Source organism: Microcebus murinus, chromosome 5 (assembly GCF_040939455.1).
Source record: "Microcebus murinus isolate Inina chromosome 5, M.murinus_Inina_mat1.0, whole genome shotgun sequence".
Lineage (NCBI taxonomy): Eukaryota > Metazoa > Chordata > Mammalia > Primates > Cheirogaleidae > Microcebus > Microcebus murinus.
In genome coordinates, this window is record NC_134108.1 from 35406224 (window position 1) to 35418385 (window position 12162).

The 12162-nt window shown below is 40.1% G+C and overlaps 1 protein-coding gene across 7 annotated transcripts in view; it reads right to left on the minus strand.

Moving 5' to 3' along the window:
* The window catches only part of NCOA7 (nuclear receptor coactivator 7), a 141238-nt gene extending 129084 nt beyond the window's left edge, over positions 1-12154 (minus strand). For 2 of the 7 annotated variants that reach the window (XM_012777504.3, XM_012777502.3), the window contains exon 1: positions 11270-11881. The gene's annotated coding sequence lies outside the window, so the exon portion shown is untranslated. Of the gene's footprint in view, positions 1-11139; positions 11249-11269; positions 11883-11978 lie in introns of those variants that run through there. The other 5 variants (XM_076002989.1, XM_076002990.1, XM_076002988.1 and 2 more) reach the window with 4 other exon arrangements.
* Positions 12155-12162: the final 8 nt, after the last annotated feature.

Here is a 12162-nt window from a genome sequence, read left to right on the forward strand (position 1 = left end):
TTCCAGGAGACTGGATTAATAAATCAAGTCTATGGTTTAAATACTTTTAAAAGTTTGATGGGGCCGGGCGCGGTGGCTCACGCCTGTAATCCTAGCACTCTGGGAGGCCGAGGCGGGCGGATTGCTCAAGGTCAGGAGTTCAAAACCAGCCTGAGTGAGACCCCGTCTCTACCATAAAAATAGAAAGAAATTAATTGGCCAACTAATATATATAATATAAAAATCAGCCGGGCATGGTGGCTTGTGCCTGTAGTCCCAGCTACTCGGGAGGCTGAGGCAGGAGGATCGCTTGAGCCCAGGAGTTTGAGGTTGCTGTGAGCTAGGCTGATGCCACGGCACTCACTCTAGCCTAGGCAAGAAAGCGAGACTCTGTCTCAAAAAAAAAAAAAAAAAAAAAAGTTTGATGGACTGCTTGTTGCAAAAGGTCTTGCAAAGTTCAATAGAAAAAGGGCTCTGGTAGACTAGATTGTTGTACTTAACTAAGCACTACTTCCCTCACTGTAAGAGAATTATATACATCCCATACCCTTTGCTATGTAACTTTGTGGCACTTTGCACTAGTGGAGTGTATATCTCCATTCAATTTGCCATGTGACTTGTTTTTGACCAATAGACTGTGAGGATTAATAGTGTTACTGATATTGACTTGAGGCACTTAAGAGACCTGGCAAGTTTTGGCTCTCCACCAAAAGAATATACTCCCGGTAACTGGTTTTCCTCCTTCAGCTTGGGACTCAAGGATGAAGGAAGACATGTGCAACAGACCTAAACACCCTCACCTCAACTTTGGAGTTCAGCTCAGCCCTGCCGAATCCAGCCAAAAGCAGCCAAACCACAGTCAAACTGCAGATCTATCAACATGAAATAAATATTTGTGGATATAAACCGCTGAGGTTTGGAGGCTGTTCTGCAGTGCACACACACACATACACACACCAATACACCCTTACAAACATCCTGATCCACAAATTACTTTGTGGAGTTTCACCAGGAAGATGAAAACCACATAGCACATTGTACTGTCTATATAAATAATTCTACCTGCCTGGGATACCAAAGCCCAGAGACAGAAGCAGCCAATTGATACAAACAGCCGAGGAAGCTTCCTTTCCTTTCAGCTGTCATTCACCGGCTAACCAATTTGAATGGCTATAGAGCTTTACTTAAGAAAGTATCACTTGACAAGCCACTGTGCATTGTCTTGGTATGTTCATCTATAGACTTTGGTATTACTTAGTGTTCTGGATTGAATTGTGTTACCCTGAAAAAGATAAGTTGAAGTCATAATCCTAAGTACTCTAGAACATGACCTTATTTGGAAACAGGGTCAATGCAGACATAATTACTTAAGATGACATTATACTGGACTGGTATGGGTCCCTAACCCAAAATGACTGGAATCCTTATAAGAAGATGGCCATGTGGAGACAGAGACACAGAGGGAGAATGTCATGTGAAGGTGCAGGCATAAGTAGCCACAAGCCAAGGAACTCCAAGGTTTGCCAACAAGCCACTAGAAGTTAGGAAGAGGCAAGGAAGGAGTCCTCTATAGGCTTCCAAGGGAGTACGGCCTTGCTAACACCTTGATTTTGGACATTCAGCCTGCAGAACTCTGAGACATACATTTTTGTTGTCTTAAGCCACCTAGTTCGTGGTACTTTGTCATGGCAGTCCCAGGAAATTGATACACTGATTTCTAAATTCGTTCTATACACTATCACTGCTCCAAAAGGATATTGCTCCAAAAACTTCATTACTTTCTCACCATGACTATTCTGTCACATTCTTTTACAATTCAAAGGAAACGCAGGGCTTGTCACTGAGAAAACTGGTAAATATTATTTCGAATAGAGTAAAAAGCTCATCCAGTTAACATCTCTGCCCAGGAGACAATTCAAGGACAGCTTATTTAAGTACATAGGCTAAGAACTGACCTGATTATCGAGGAAATATTTTAACCTTCAAGGGGCTTTGAAATATTCTGGGAAGGCAGCATTGCCATGTACTAGGCCACTCTCATCACACTTGCTTTAGCAATTTTAGACTAACTCATATTGCTGCGTTTCTCAGCACACACTTAACGCTACTTTGTGACAGTATCTCATTAATTGTTCTACTTGCCTACATTCCTTCCAATCAGACTACAAGCTCTCCAAAGGCAAGGAATGTGTCTTATGTTGTCCATTCATGCCAAGATACACATGCCAACACAGGTCACAACTCCTAGTTAAGGCTGGACACAGAATTCATGTTTAGTAAGTTGATTTTTGACTTGTTATGGCTAAAAAACAGAAACTGTCTTCAAGTTATGGAACAACTTATTGTCTTGCCTTTAATTCAGATTAGTGGTCTTCACTTTTAAAAATAATATTTCACATCAATAAAAGTATCTGAGCATAAAACTCTAATTTTTTTACTTATAAAAACATGTCTTCTGCACTTACACCTTACAAGATATATAACAAAACCAGAAGTCATGAAAAAATGATACAGACACTCTAACAATTTATTTTTATTTATGGGGCACATGAACCCTGCTTTGTAAATCACTGGTCTAGACTATGAGTGCAAGTATGTTAAGACATTTCCTGGGCTTTGGTCCTTTCTAGGAAAAGCAAAATCTATGAACTTCTAAAACATTTCCAAACTTTAAACACAGTCTCTGACAGATTCGTGAAATTATCTAGATCAAACAAGCAATATTTTAGAATTGATGATAGAGTTTTTCTTACAACTAGAAATTAATAAGTATATTATGAAACCCCTATTATAAATGCATTTGCTAACTGTGGTGTTCTCTGCCATTGAACCCGTTAGTTTTTAGATTTTAGAAAGGAAAAGTCTATTATCAGATTTTCAGGCAAGTATCTGTTAAGACTGAGAATACCAACTGATGTAACAGTCTCATCTTGAAAATAAGGAAAAGAAAATGATGGGCAAAAGGGAAGATGAAGCAGAAAACTAAAAAATCCATCTCTAAAAATGTAATCAACACAATAACATCCAATTTTCCTGTGTTCTAGATGCATGTTAGATGCATAATGCTGTGCTAGAAAACCAAAAGACATACAGTAACATAAAACACAATCCCTGTAAGCATACTGGAAGAACTAAGCAAAAGCAAGCCAATATTTAGTTCATTTGTGGTACATACATTTAAGTGCCAAGAGAACTGAAATCAGAATAAAATAGATGGCTTGAAAAGTGTTCATGGAATTAAGTATCAGCCTGGTGTGGAAGACTGAATTTAAATAAAGAAATGTGAAAGACAATTTCAGATAGGGAGGGCAGCAAAAGGCTTGAAGTCAGGAACTACCCTCTTATGTGTGTGGGATTACCAAGGATTCTGATCCCACTGGAGAGACAAGTTCGTGCAGAGTCAGAGTGGGAGACAAGGCTGAATGCATGAATTGTGGAGAGGACACTGTGCCATCATCACCTAAGCAGCATTCTCCGACTTAAACTTCCCAGAGAAAGCCATCACCACTAAAATCTCATAAATCATTTCACTTGGTCTACTTATTCTTGAAGAAATAGACTGGAGGCTGATCTATACACAAAGCAAGAGAGCTAAATGCAAGAAAATATCAAGCAGATGATGTGTGGGTGAAGATTTTGAGGAAGTGAAATAGTAGCTTTGAAAGGAGGAAGAGAAAGTAAAATATGTCAAAATGAATATGCATTTGGTAAAAAAAAAAGGTAAAAAATAAGAATTCTATAATTATAATGTTTAATAATTATTGTAATACATACAGATAACAAATAAGAATATGAAAAAAGAAATCACCTATGATCCCACCAATGGGAAGAAAGTAATATTTTGTCACTTTCCTGCCTTCTATGCAAATGAATCTTAAAATCAAATTAGGATATTTTTATACATATAGTTTAGGTTTAACTCAGTTATTACCAATGTCTTCCATGTGATTAAATATTGTTCAAAATCACTGTTTTAATGGCTATTTTATCATACGTACATACTATTACATAAAAAAATGACTCCACTGTCAGACTTTTCTCGAATTTTCACAATATTACCCTTGATAATAATACTTATATGTTGCTTACTCTGTGCCAGGCAGGGTTCCAAGTACTTTACATAAATTAACCTACCTAATTCTCTGTACAAAGTAGGAGGTAGATACTATTATTATCTCATTTTGACAAATGAGAAAAATCAAAGTGTGGAGAAACTAACTTGCCTAAGTTCACATGGGTGGTAACTGGTAGATCAGGATTCCAAGCCATATATCTGGCTCCACCATGCCAGGTTCCTCTTAAAGATCATTGGCTCATCACTGAACTTCAACCCCATCTCTGATTATTTCTTTAGAATACACTCAGAATAGAATCAATCACTAATGCCAAGGGATTTCATAAGCTAAACTGCTCTCTATCTAATATATACCAACATACCTTCTTACCATTAGTGAGATCTGATACAACTTCATTCTTGTCAGCATTACTACTGACTTTTAAAATCTAATTATAATCTGCATTCCTTTGATACAATGAAGTCAATATTTTTTCATGTCTTGGCCATCTTAAGCTTCTGTGTTGTGAATTTTCTATTCCTATTCCTAATATTACAGTGCTTTTTAAAGAGTTACAGAATGTTAAGTTGAAGTTATTTTGGAAGGCTCTGTAATTCAAAATATCAGAGAGTGTTGCTAACTAGTTTTTTCAGTGGGACCCTATAGACAGGTAGTACCTTGGGGGAAATCTCCAGAAACTAGAAATGAGGGCTCAGCTATAAACACCTGAGACCACAGGACTGAGCAGGCCCTCGGAACAGACTGATTAATAACCTGAAATTGTGATTTATACCATACAGCAGGTGCTACACTCATCCATTGACTAGAATATTTACCACTACTACTCAGGGCACTCTCAATTATTGGAATCAACAAGCCTGGGGAAACAAATCAGTAAATCTAATGTTTGCATAGTGAGCTCAGAATTACAGAAGGAAAATAAAAGATCTTGAAGGATCTCAAACCTACGTAGTTATCTAATTATTCCTATTCTACAAGGCATACCTGGTTAGTGATAAGAAAAACCTACAAGTTAGAAATTCCACATGAATAATGCTGAACAAACACTAGTAAATTCTTACTCTCTAAATCCTGTTAATCAGTCATCAAAAACAAATTGCCTCATGTTAGGCACTATGAAGTAAACTAAGCACCTAACCTCTGATTACTTGGGTTGGAATTAAAAATATCTTATTTATTCATACACTTGGGAGTCATTTTGTAGCCTGGGCCACTCTCCAGATGGTTCATTTCACCTATTAGGTCTGATATTTAATACTTTCAATTTCTTAAGAGTAACCACTTTGCCTATTAGATCCCTAAACTTTAGTGACACTATAATTGGAGGTTTTAGCCCTATTTATGCACCAACTACAGAAGATAACCCAGAGTTAGAGGCATAAAAGTGGCACTCTCCCACATGAGGGTCATAATAAATACGAAAGCTATTTTTAGTGAGTGTTAGCACACTGAGAGAGAATTAGTAAAGCAAGCAAGGGCTGTTTAAGCAAATGGTATGGACATGTACAATTGGCCCTCAGTACCCACAGGTCCCCCATCTATGAATTCAACCAAGTATCAAACATATTTGGGAAAAAATGGATAGCTTGAGTTTTTACTGAACATGTACAGACTTTTTCCTGGTCATTATTCCCTAAACAATACAGTATAACTACTTACACAGTGTTGACTGTGTATTAAGTATTATAAGTAACCTAGAGATGATTTAAAATACAAAAGAGTATAAGCATATATGCAAATATGAGTATATATGCAAATACTACAGCATCTAACATCAAGAATTTGAGCATGTACAGATTTTGGTACCTATAGGGGTTCTAGAACCAACCCCATGAGGCTACCAAAGGACAACTGAATTATATTGAGGTAGGAGTGGGTAGGGGAAGAAGGGGGATGGTTAATTCAAAGCTTTAACCTTGTTTTGTTTTTGAGACAAGAGTTTTGCTATGTTGCCCAGGTTGTTCTCAAATTCCTGGCCTCAAGCAATCCTCCTGCCTCAGCCTCTGGAGTAGCTAAGACCACAGGTACATGCTTTTTGTTTTGTTTTGTTTTGTTTTTCTTTTCTTAATCAATCGTACATAGTTAATCATAGTTAATTTTTACTAGAAAGGCAACTTTGCTATTCATAAGAAATGCCTGTTTCTAGTATGGAAGCCTACTTGGGACTAATTATATACCAAATTGCATGTAGAAGTCTCCATGAGTTTATAGAATTGCAACTAATAAAGGCCCCTAGAGATGACACCAGAACTGAGTGTGGCTTGCTCATGAAAACAAGAGGACAGAGTGTTCCAGGTAGAGAGAACAGCATGGAGAAGAAAATTTATATTCTATGCATGTGCAAGAAGTATCAATTAATTTTGCATTGCTAAAAAAGAGATTCTTGAGTCCATAAACAAGGACATGCAGGCAAATGGCATGTGTGTGATAACACCTTGAACTTGCATCAGCTTTTTTTAAAGGCCCATGAAATGGGGGAGGGAGGCTTAGCTAAGAATGAGGCAGGTTAGGAGATGAATCTCTCAGGATCCAAGAGACCAGGCTAAGATGTGTGGATTCCTTCCTTGTATGATGGGAATCCTTTAGGAGGTTTGAAGGAAGTTTAGAAGGAAGGCTGGTTGAGATGTGGAGGGCTGAAATGCAGAACGAGGCAGAATGCAGGCAACAGTCGAAGACATCTGAGGAGCCAAACAAAGGCAGTGGAAATGGACAGGAGTGAATTAGAGTAGTGGGTTAGCAAAAAAAAATGAACAGGCTCTATGTTTATATTTACTTTTATATGCATAAAATGTCCTTGGAAGAGTCTCAATTAACTGATAACACAGGGGAAGAAGGTGACTGGGGGATGAGAATGAGAGGGAATGCTTGCATTGCATATCCATTTGCACCTTTTGAATCTCTTGAGCATATTACCTATTCTAAAAATAAATTAAAAAAAAAGACATGGAGGTTATCAGAATGAGATGCCTCTATATAAAAATCTGTCCAGGCATCTCTCCAAACCCCCTTCCTACATTTTAAATTGCACTTTTGAATTCAGATTATTTTTATATCAAGGGCTCTCAAGAGTGTACCAATGACCAACCCCTTAAGAAGGGCCAATCTCTGTGCTGACCCAGGTTATAAACATATCAAACTTAATTTGGCATCATATAGACATAAAGAACTATTTACCTGGCTAAGTTAAACCAACTTAACAGTTAGTTGTCAAAACACCAAAATAAAGAAAGTATGATCAATTAACTCAGGGGGCCCAATCCTTTAAATATCATGGTAAATAAAAGAGGCTCAGAAAAAAAGAATCTATACCTCATTTATTAAAAGAAGGGTAAATCAGATGTATCACTGATGTGAAGGTCAGAATGGTGATCCAGTGTAGAGTGTTAAGCTAGTTTAAGCTAGACTTTTGGCTAAAAATGACTTTTTAAATTATAGAGAAACTCTTGTTCAACCTAATACAGTATATAAGGCAGTTTCTCCAGATATAATTGACAAATTGAATAGCATTACCAACTCCAAATTCAGGATAAGTGTACATAAATTTAGGTAGTTAAAAAAATAAGAATTTAGTTTTGTAAAACTATATAACATTACTTTGCATTTGGCTGTATTTATGCATACATATATATCTCAGCTCAGATATACTAAACTTGCATTACTTGTTCAAAATATATTTATGTAACCAATTAAATTTGTTCACCAAAAACATACCATGTCCAAAAATCAATTCTGTGATGTATTCATTTATTTGGTTTAATGTTTTATATTTTGCCTTGTTTGACAAAGGATGTGAGTCAGCTTAAAAGTATAATTCAATAAAATGGGAAAATATAATTAGATAAACATCAGCATCAAGAAAAACAAGATAGAACAGAAGCTCAAGACCAAAGGGAAAGTTAGAACATCAATATTAGGTTATGGTCATCCAATCCCAGGTTTTTATGTGATTATTAAAATTGAGTTGCAAATTTGACTCTTCATTTCCTATTCGCCAAATAGAAATATAATCAATTATCTGATTCTCAATTTGCATGATAAAGACACACATTTTAACTGTTCAGGGGAAGTAAAGGTTTTCTTTGGCATCTAGAGCGAAATGGAATTCTTGCATGGGTCTTCAAACAGGAGCCGTAAAAAGGGACCATGATCTTAGCCAAATTAATACCATTTGACTGTATTAATAATATCCCTCAGTGTGAGCACAATGGGTGGGAGTTGGGTGGGGGATGCAGGTAAGGTCAAGGATGCAAAACAGGGTAACCATGGTAAATAGCTTCTGAAAAATCATGCTAGGCTCCTGATCTAATATCTAGAATTGGAGAGGGGAATGGGCAGATGTCATGACCCTCGCTCACCAACCTCTGTAAACATCATTTCTCTCAATTAAGCTCCTGATCAAATTTATAAACAGGCAATTCATATTCTCTAGCAGGTGTAGCAACAAAGGCATTCTGAACCACTCTTAAGGGGAAACCAATTATTCTTCAACTATATATTTGAAATTTGAGATTATATAAATTTTCTGTATATTTTCTGTGTTATTTTTTCGATAACCGTAACAATTTTGATTCCACTATATGTGAATTGAGTGAATCTTGTTGGATTTAAACAAAAAAAATATTTGGGCTGCAATCTTAAAAAGGATGGTAAATGACATTTAGCAAAGAAGGGATAGAGGTTTCTAAAATAAAACCTTTAGGAAGATCCAGAAAGATATGATACGGAAAATTCAGGTCTTAGAATTTCATTCTAGTGGTGCATGTGGGGGCAGAGTGCTGGGGGCTCAGGAGGCAGGACCCAAAAAGTGAGTCATATAATCTAAGATATACTATGTATTTGGATGCAGGACAAACAGAAGAGAAAAATGCCTCTTCAATTCTGAGATTAGGAAGGAGCTCTTATTTGACTAATTCCAAGGCTCAAAGTAATAGCACATTGTTAAATGCTCAATTTCTGTTGGTCAAATGAACAAATAAGTGCTTATAAGAAACAAAGCAAAAAATTTACTGTAACCTAAGGGAGGGCTCTTTTGTAAAATGTAAGGTGAGCAAGGAAGACAATGTAAATAAACTGCTCCATACCTTGATTACAAAGATGTGTAAAATCTAATTATCTTCATCACATTCGGGAATTTTTGCTTTGTTTTAACAAATTAGATTTTTTTCATAAGTTCCCTCCCACTATTGGTTCCTCTAATCTTACTACCCTTTACAGAGAAGTGTTATTTCCTCACCCACTTAAGAAGAACCCACCTGGGTTAGAGAAGCAATAGTAATAAATTATGGCTTACCATATTTTATGAAAATAAGTCTTTTGGATAATATAAAGTGAGGATGAAGATGTATTAAAATGACAAAAAGAAAGAAAATCTGGGACCACTCCCAGATAATTTTAAGCAGAGATTGAAAAGAAGTTGACACTAACTCATAAAATTTATATGACAAGAAAACAAAAATGTTAACAGAAATATCATAGTGCAAAAATATAGCAAAAAAATATGATGCAATGAACCTTGATTTTTTTTTCAAAATAGCATAACATTTTAAAGCAGAAAGACACTGTATCTTCCAAACCCCTCATTTCACAACCACCCTGGTTATCAAACTTGGAAACTGATATGATTACATACTGATGAAAACAGTTTAAAATGTATATCTATACCATATATTTTGGATACTTTGGGAATCAAAGACACTTCTAAATGTTTTATTTTTACCTTTACCTGTAAGAAAACGCATTATAATTAGATCAAACCAGAAAAACTCAACTATAAAACAAGTTAATATTTCACTTATTAACCAGATCACTGTTCCCCCAGAGTAACTTAGCATTTTCACTTAAAAATGAATTATACTTTTAAAATTTAAAGTTTAATTGAAATTTGATTACCAATGAGACTGGAAAATTTGCAAGCTTAGCCATGAGATGAACTTAATCGTTGGGGAGAATTGCCTCATTTAATGACATATTACAGAAGGGTAGCATATGGTCCTAAAAATGTCAGGCTTTAAATATAAATGTTAAAATAACCGAGTTTGCCTATTTATACAAAGAAATTTTTAAATCCAGTTAAATTTCACCCGACACAGAACAAATACATTGTGATTCTAAATTGTCCTTTTTAAGATGAAGCTTGAAACACGGTTCATTTATTCAACAAATAACTAATGAGCGCCTATTATGCATCAATCGCCGGGGATTACAGGATTGGAAGAAACAAAGATTCTGTCCTCTTGGAGCTCATACCGATTCATTTCTCCAAATCTCTAAACCTAAATGAGTTAATATAACATGGGAGCTTATACTGATCCATCTTCCAGAACTCTAACCCTTATTGTTTAATATAAAATAAAAACTGACAGCCTGGGAAGAGATAATCTTGCCAAAAGCTCTGATGGAGGAACTTTACACCTGGAGGGAATAAAGAACTCATACACCAGTTTCTCAGAAATACAAACCAAGGCACTGAGTTGGAAGTTAGGCTGAGCGCAAGGCTGCCCCTGCTGGCTGACCGGTGCATGCTTGCACCAGAATCTCAACTCTCGACACCTGTATCAAACTTGCCACTCAAAACACACATCCCTTCACGTAAGCAGCAGCCTCCTGAGGAGGCAGCACAAGAATATCCCAGCCTCATCGATCTCCTGAATAATTTCACTTCTATTAGGACCTTCTCGCAACTGGCCTTAAAATGTGGACGGTAACAGTTTGCACCATCAATTTTATTTACCATGCGGACAGCTAGGAAATACACAAAAATCCACAGCGACTTCTATATGTCACTACAATGAGCTTTTCCGATCTTCATGTTCTAGAGAAAAAGACAAGAAGAACGTATCTGCTAATTTCACCAAAAAAATGCAGTGATATATTTCTACCTGAGCCGCTGAAAATCCAACGGTCTTCTCCCCCAATGAGCCACAGGCCAACCTGTCCCCCAACCCCGCACCAGCCTGCACCCTACGGGCCTCCAGGGGGTGGGCGGGGAAGGGTCGAGCTCTCGTTCGCCCTCTCGCCCGACCTCCAGAGCTCAAGAAGAGGTTTTCAGGTTAACAGGGGGCTGCGCCCAGCGCCATTAACACACCTCCGAGCGCTCCGCCTGGCCCCGGCGGGAGGCAAGTTCGGCCGGTCCTGGCCCCTGCCCGCGGCCTCTCCCCGGCGGCAGCATCAGCTGCGGGCGGCGGCGAGAACGCGGCCCCGCCTTACCCACCTACCTACAGGGCGGGGGCGCCGGCTCCTGGGGTCCGGGAGAAGAAGGTCGGGCTCGTGCATTTCTGGGAGCGGTGGCCTCTGCTGCTGGGCGCAGGGGAGCGCATCCTCTCCGGTGGGAGGAAGGAGGGGTCGGGGGAGGACCGTGCGCCGAGGAGGAGCGAGGGGAGGAGGCGGGAGCGCCCAGGCGCGCTCCCGCGGGCCCCGCGTCCAGAGCTGGTGGGTGCAGGCGCCGCCGGGGCTTCTCAGGCCTCTCCCCACGCGCGGTGCCTCGCCGCCTCTGCAGCGGCGCCCACCGTCAGGGCATCGGCTGCGACAGGCTCTCGGGCCCGGCCGAAGGCGGGGAGCTGCCGGTGGCGCGACGCGGTGCAGCCGCCCGCCTCTAGCTCCGCCCGGCCCGCGGCACACTCTGCGCTCCTCCGCGGCGGCGGGGGCCGGGGAGCTCGGGGGCTGGGCGCGGTGGCTCGGGCTGCAGCATCCTCCCTGCCCCCGCGGCCTCGGAGCTGAGCTGGAAGGCTGGGCACCCCGGCCACCCCCAGCTGCTGCAGCCGCGGTTGTCCCGGCACAGCCCCAGCCCGGGCCGGCGGCTCCGCCCCGGAGAGCTGCGCGCGCGGCCTCCGCAGGCCTCGGCCCTTTGTGACGCCTCCCGAGCGCGAGCGCGCTGCTGCCCCGCCGCCGGCCGCCTGACAGCCGCACCTGGGAGGGTCGGCTTACCTTCCCCCCGCCGCATCCCCTACAGCTGGCCCGCCTTGGCCCCCGCTGTTCGTGGGAAGTAAGGCTTTGAGAGCAGAGCAGAGCTGGAGTTACAGAGTCTCCCCACGCTTTAAAGCCCCTTGACTTTCCTTCCAGCTCGGGACTGCTGGCTACAATAAATTCATCCTTCTGTCCCTTCCGGCGT